The sequence below is a fragment of the Gobius niger genome (genome assembly GCF_951799975.1).
Source record: "Gobius niger genome assembly, chromosome: 5".
Lineage (NCBI taxonomy): Eukaryota > Metazoa > Chordata > Actinopteri > Gobiiformes > Gobiidae > Gobius > Gobius niger.
Genome location: NC_136856.1, coordinates 35,658,944 through 35,666,043, shown reverse-complemented (window position 1 = coordinate 35,666,043; position 7,100 = coordinate 35,658,944).

Genomic DNA, 7,100 nt, shown 5'->3' with positions numbered 1-7,100 from the left:
AGGCACAGTTGATGTAGTTTTGGCCACCTGTTGGAGATCTTTGAGTAATATCTCAGAGTCAAGCAAAAACTTCTGTGCACGATGGGGGATGTAGTTCAGTGGTAGAGCGCATGCTTTGCATGTATGATGTCCTGGGTTCAATCCCCAGCATCTCCAGCTCTTATTCATCACAGCTGAGTGTGCAATGTCTTGCCGACCGTAAAGCGTTTTTGGCATGTCATGGTTCGAGATCAGTTTGACCCTCTCGTATATTCAGAGAGCAGCGTGGCGTGTTGTTGTGGCCGAGTGGTTAAGGCGATGGACTAGAAATCCATTGGGGTCTCCCCGCGCAGGTTCGAATCCTGCCAACAACGGTGTATTTAATTCACCTTCAAGATATAAATCTGCACTCAAACTTGGGGCTCGGAAAACACCTGTGTTTGTGTACAAAAAAGATCAGGATACAGTGAACCTTTAGGCTCCTTAAAATCCACTGGAATCAGACTTTTGACCAGTAGATGCATTTGTTTAATCCTTATATTTGACCTGATTGGCAGTGGTGGGATTTGAACCCACGCCTCCGAAGAGACTGGAGCCTTAATCCAGCGCCTTAGACCACTCGGCCACACTACCTGTCGCGAGAGGTCTAATATGCTTTGCAATCATTAAAACAGCCGTCAGTCTTTTGTTGGGAATGAGCCTTGCCTTTTTACTGCAGAATTGACCAGCATCACAGAGAAAACATGTGATGGAACAAGTTTGTTGATATGGCTCATGTTGTTCGGAATGTATCAAGGGCATTTTGCTTCTCCCATATGGTCTAGCGGTAAGGATTCCTGGTTTTCACCCAGGCGGCCCGGGTTCAACTCCCGGTATGGGAATGTTTTCTTTAAAATGGCAAGGCCATAATGATGGAAACAAAAGTTCTTGCAATGGCTTATGGGCCTGAACTTTACTTGCTGCTTGACAATATCCTCTCAAAGCCTACTGAAACTTTCACCAGTCCCACTATCAAAAGGCTTCGTTTCGCCATTGGAATCTCAGAAAAACTCGGCATACGTGTGCCAATCGACATGCACTGTATAAAATCTCGAATTGCTGTGCGATGGTGGTATAGTGGTGAGCATAGCTGCCTTCCAAGCAGTTGACCCGGGTTCGATTCCCGGCCATCGCAGGAATGCTCCAATTTGCTATTTTGTCTGTTGCGCTTTCACTCTATGCTTGTATGCCTTGAGACGCCAATAAAATTGTGTCACACCAGTGCAGATTGCTGTCATGCAAAATGTTGAAGGCCTTTAAATTGACCCTGATGTGATTTGAACACACAAGCTTCTGATCTGGAGTCAGATGCGCTACCGTTGCGCCACAGAGTCCTTCAGTCAGGAAAGAAGTACCAGCTCTCTGGACAAAGGCGTGCACTGCACTGTCAACTTTCCGAAATAATTTTGTACACACGTCATCCTTTTTATGTATACGTAATGGCTGCGTTTCAAGCAATTCTTCAAACTCATGACAGGAAACTCAGTTGAGAGACAAGGCTGTACTTGTTGTTGTGGCCGAGTGGTTAAGGCGATGGACTTGAAATCCATTGGGGTCTCCCCTCGCAGGTTCGAATCCTGCCGACAACGCCCTGAAAAGGCACAGTTGATGTAGTTTTGGCCACCTGTTGGAGATCTTTGAGTAATATCTCAGAGTCAAGCAAAAACTTTCGTGCACGATGGGGGATGTAGCTCAGTGGTAGAGCGCATGCTTTGCATGTATGATGTCCTGGGTTCAATCCCCAGCATCTCCAGCTCTTATTCATCACAGCTGAGTGTGCAATGTCTTGCCGACCGTAAAGCGTTTTTGGCATGTCATGGTTCGAGATCAGTTTGACCCTCTCGTATATTCAGAGAGCAGCGTGGCGTGTTGTTGTGGCCGAGTGGTTAAGGCGATGGACTAGAAATCCATTGGGGTTTCCCCGCGCAGGTTCGAATCCTGCCAACAACGGTGTATTTAATTCACCTTCAAGATATAAATCTGCACTCAAACTTGGGGCTCGGAAAACACCTGTGTTTGTGTACAAAAAAGATCAGGATACATTGAACCTTTAGGCTCCTTAAAATCCACTGGAATCAGACTTTTGACCAGTAGATGCATTTGTTTAATCCTTATATTTGACCTGATTGGCAGTGGTGGGATGTGAACCCACGCCTCCGAAGAGACTGGAGCCTTAATCCAGCGCCTTAGACCACTCGGCCACACTACCTGTCGCGAGAGGTCTAATATGCTTTGCAATCATTAAAACAGCCGTCAGTCTTTTGTTGGGAATGAGCCTTGCCTTTTTACTGCAGAATTGACCAGCATCACAGAGCAAACATGTGATGGAACAAGTTTGTTGATATGGCTCATGTTGTTCGGAATGTATCAAGGGCATTTTGCTTCTCCCATATGGTCTAGCGGTAAGGATTCCTGGTTTTCACCCAGGCGGCCCGGGTTCAACTCCCGGTATGGGAATGTTTTCTTTAAAATGGCAAGGCCATAATGATGGAAACAAAAGTTCTTGCAATGGCTTATGGGCCTGAACTTTACTTGCTGCTTGACAATATCCTCTCAAAGCCTAGTGAAACTTTCACCAGTCCCACTATCAAAAGGCTTCGTTTCGCCATTGGAATCTCAGACAAACTCGGCATACGTGTGCCAATCGACATGCACTGTATAAAATCTTGAATTGCTGTGCGATGGTGGTATAGTGGTGAGCATAGCTGCCTTCCAAGCAGTTGACCCGGGTTCGATTCCCGGCCATCGCAGGAATGCTCCAATTTGCTATTTTGTCTGTTGCGCTTTCACTCTATGCTTGTATGCCTTGAGACGCCAATAAAATTGTGTCACACCAGTGCAGATTGCTGTCATGCAAAATGTTGAAGGCCTTTAAATTGACCCTGATGTGATTTGAACACACAAGCTTCTGATCTGGAGTCAGACGCGCTACCGTTGCGCCACAGAGTCCTTCAGTCAGGAAAGAAGTACCAGCTCTCTGGACAAAGGCGTGCACTGCACTGTCAACTTTCCGAAATAATTTTGTACACACGTCATCCTTTTTATGTAAAAGTAATGGCTGCGTTTCAAGCAATTCTTCAAACTCATGACAGGAAACTCAGTTGAGAGACAAGGCTGTACTTGTTGTTGTGGCCGAGTGGTTAAGGCGATGGACTTGAAATCCATTGGGGTCTCCCCTCGCAGGTTCGAATCCTGCCGACAACGCCCTGAAAAGGCACAGTTGATGTAGTTTTGGCCACCTGTTGGAGATCTTTGAGTAATATCTCAGAGTCAAGCAAAAACTTTCATGCACGATGGGGGATGTAGCTCAGTGGTAGAGCGCATGCTTTGCATGTATGATGTCCTGGGTTCAATCCCCAGCATCTCCAGCTCTTATTTATCACAGCTGAGTGTGCAATGTCTTGCCGACCGTAAAGCGTTTTTGGCATGTCATGGTTCGAGATCAGTTTGACCCTCTCGTATATTCAGAGAGCAGCGTGGCGTGTTGTTGTGGCCGAGTGGTTAAGGCGATGGACTAGAAATCCATTGGGGTCTCCCCGCGCAGGTTGGAATCCTGCCAACAACGGTGTATTTAATTCACCTTCAAGATATAAATCTGCACTCAAACTTGGGGCTCGGAAAACACCTGTTTGTGTACAAAAAAGATCCGGATACAGTGAACCTTTAGGCTCCTTAAAATCCACTGGAATCAGACTTTTGACCAGTAGATGCATTTGTTTAATCCTTATATTTGACCTGATTGGCAGTGGTGGGATTTGAACCCACGCCTCCGAAGAGACTGGAGCCTTAATCCAGCGCCTTAGACCACTCGGCCACACTACCTGTCGCGAGAGGTCTAATATGCTTTGCAATCATTAAAACAGCCGTCAGTCTTTTGTTGGGAATGAGCCTTGCCTTTTTACTGCAGAATTGACCAGCATCACAGAGAAAACATGTGATGGAACAAGTTTGTTGATATGGCTCATGTTGTTCGGAATGTATCAAGGGCATTTTGCTTCTCCCATATGGTCTAGCGGTAAGGATTCCTGGTTTTCACCCAGGCGGCCCGGGTTCAACTCCCGGTATGGGAATGTTTTCTTTAAAATGGCAAGGCCATAATGATGGAAACAAAAGTTCTTGCAATGGCTTATGGGCCTGAACTTTACTTGCTGCTTGACAATATCCTCTCAAAGCCTACTGAAACTTTCACCAGTCCCACTATCAAAAGGCTTCGTTTCGCCATTGGAATCTCAGAAAAACTCGGCATACGTGTGCCAATCGACATGCACTGTATAAAATCTCGAATTGCTGTGCGATGGTGGTATAGTGGTGAGCATAGCTGCCTTCCAAGCAGTTGACCCGGGTTCGATTCCCGGCCATCGCAGGAATGCTCCAATTTGCTATTTTGTCTGTTGCGCTTTCACTCTATGCTTGTATGCCTTAAGACGCCAATAAAATTGTGTCACACCAGTGCAGATTGCTGTCATGCAAAATGTTGAAGGCCTTTAAATTGACCCTGATGTGATTTGAACACACAAGCTTCTGATCTGGAGTCAGACGCGCTACCGTTGCGCCACAGAGTCCTTCAGTCAGGAAAGAAGTACCAGCTCTCTGGACAAAGGCGTGCACTGCACTGTCAACTTTCCGAAATAATTTTGTACACACGTCATCCTTTTTATGTATACGTAATGGCTGCGTTTCAAGCAATTCTTCAAACTCATGACAGGAAACTCAGTTGAGAGACAAGGCTGTACTTGTTGTTGTGGCCGAGTGGTTAAGGCGATGGACTTGAAATCCATTGGGGTCTCCCCTCGCAGGTTCGAATCCTGCCGACAACGCCCTGAAAAGGCACAGTTGATGTAGTTTTGGCCACCTGTTGGAGATCTTTGAGTAATATCTCAGAGTCAAGCAAAAACTTTCGTGCACGATGGGGGATGTAGCTCAGTGGTAGAGCGCATGCTTTGCATGTATGATGTCCTGGGTTCAATCCCCAGCATCTCCAGCTCTTATTCATCACAGCTGAGTGTGCAATGTCTTGCCGACCGTAAAGCGTTTTTGGCATGTCATGGTTCGAGATCAGTTTGACCCTCTCGTATATTCAGAGAGCAGCGTGGCGTGTTGTTGTGGCCGAGTGGTTAAGGCGATGGACTAGAAATCCATTGGGGTTTCCCCGCGCAGGTTCGAATCCTGCCAACAACGGTGTATTTAATTCACCTTCAAGATATAAATCTGCACTCAAACTTGGGGCTCGGAAAACACCTGTGTTTGTGTACAAAAAAGATCAGGATACAGTGAACCTTTAGGCTCCTTAAAATCCACTGGAATCAGACTTTTGACCAGTAGATGCATTTGTTTAATCCTTATATTTGACCTGATTGGCAGTGGTGGGATGTGAACCCACGCCTCCGAAGAGACTGGAGCCTTAATCCAGCGCCTTAGACCACTCGGCCACACTACCTGTCGCGAGAGGTCTAATATGCTTTGCAATCATTAAAACAGCCGTCAGTCTTTTGTTGGGAATGAGCCTTGCCTTTTTACTGCAGAATTGACCAGCATCACAGAGCAAACATGTGATGGAACAAGTTTGTTGATATGGCTCATGTTGTTCGGAATGTATCAAGGGCATTTTGCTTCTCCCATATGGTCTAGCGGTAAGGATTCCTGGTTTTCACCCAGGCGGCCCGGGTTCAACTCCCGGTATGGGAATGTTTTCTTTAAAATGGCAAGGCCATAATGATGGAAACAAAAGTTCTTGCAATGGCTTATGGGCCTGAACTTTACTTGCTGCTTGACAATATCCTCTCAAAGCCTAGTGAAACTTTCACCAGTCCCACTATCAAAAGGCTTCGTTTCGCCATTGGAATCTCAGACAAACTCGGCATACGTGTGCCAATCGACATGCACTGTATAAAATCTTGAATTGCTGTGCGATGGTGGTATAGTGGTGAGCATAGCTGCCTTCCAAGCAGTTGACCCGGGTTCGATTCCCGGCCAGCGCAGGAATGCTCCAATTTGCTATTTTGTCTGTTGCGCTTTCACTCTATGCTTGTATGCCTTGAGACGCCAATAAAATTGTGTCACACCAGTGCAGATTGCTGTCATGCAAAATGTTGAAGGCCTTTAAATTGACCCTGATGTGATTTGAACACACAAGCTTCTGATCTGGAGTCAGACGCGCTACCGTTGCGCCACAGAGTCCTTCAGTCAGGAAAGAAGTACCAGCTCTCTGGACAAAGGCGTGCACTGCACTGTCAACTTTCCGAAATAATTTTGTACACACGTCATCCTTTTTATGTAAAAGTAATGGCTGCGTTTCAAGCAATTCTTCAAACTCATGACAGGAAACTCAGTTGAGAGACAAGGCTGTACTTGTTGTTGTGGCCGAGTGGTTAAGGCGATGGACTTGAAATCCATTGGGGTCTCCCCTCGCAGGTTCGAATCCTGCCGACAACGCCCTGAAAAGGCACAGTTGATGTAGTTTTGGCCACCTGTTGGAGATCTTTGAGTAATATCTCAGAGTCAAGCAAAAACTTTCATGCACGATGGGGGATGTAGCTCAGTGGTAGAGCGCATGCTTTGCATGTATGATGTCCTGGGTTCAATCCCCAGCATCTCCAGCTCTTATTCATCACAGCTGAGTGTGCAATGTCTTGCCGACCGTAAAGCGTTTTTGGCATGTCATGGTTCGAGATCAGTTTGACCCTCTCGTATATTCAGAGAGCAGCGTGGCGTGTTGTTGTGGCCGAGTGGTTAAGGCGATGGACTAGAAATCCATGGGGGTCTCCCCGCGCAGGTTGGAATCCTGCCAACAACGGTGTATTTAATTCACCTTCAAGATATAAATCTGCACTCAAACTTGGGGCTCGGAAAACACCTGTTTGTGTACAAAAAAGATCCGGATACAGTGAACCTTTAGGCTCCTTAAAATCCACTGGAATCAGACTTTTGACCAGTAGATGCATTTGTTTAATCCTTATATTTGACCTGATTGGCAGTGGTGGGATTTGAACCCACGCCTCCGAAGAGACTGGAGCCTTAATCCAGCGCCTTAGACCACTCGGCCACACTACCTGTCGCGAGAGGTCTAATATGCTTTGCAATCA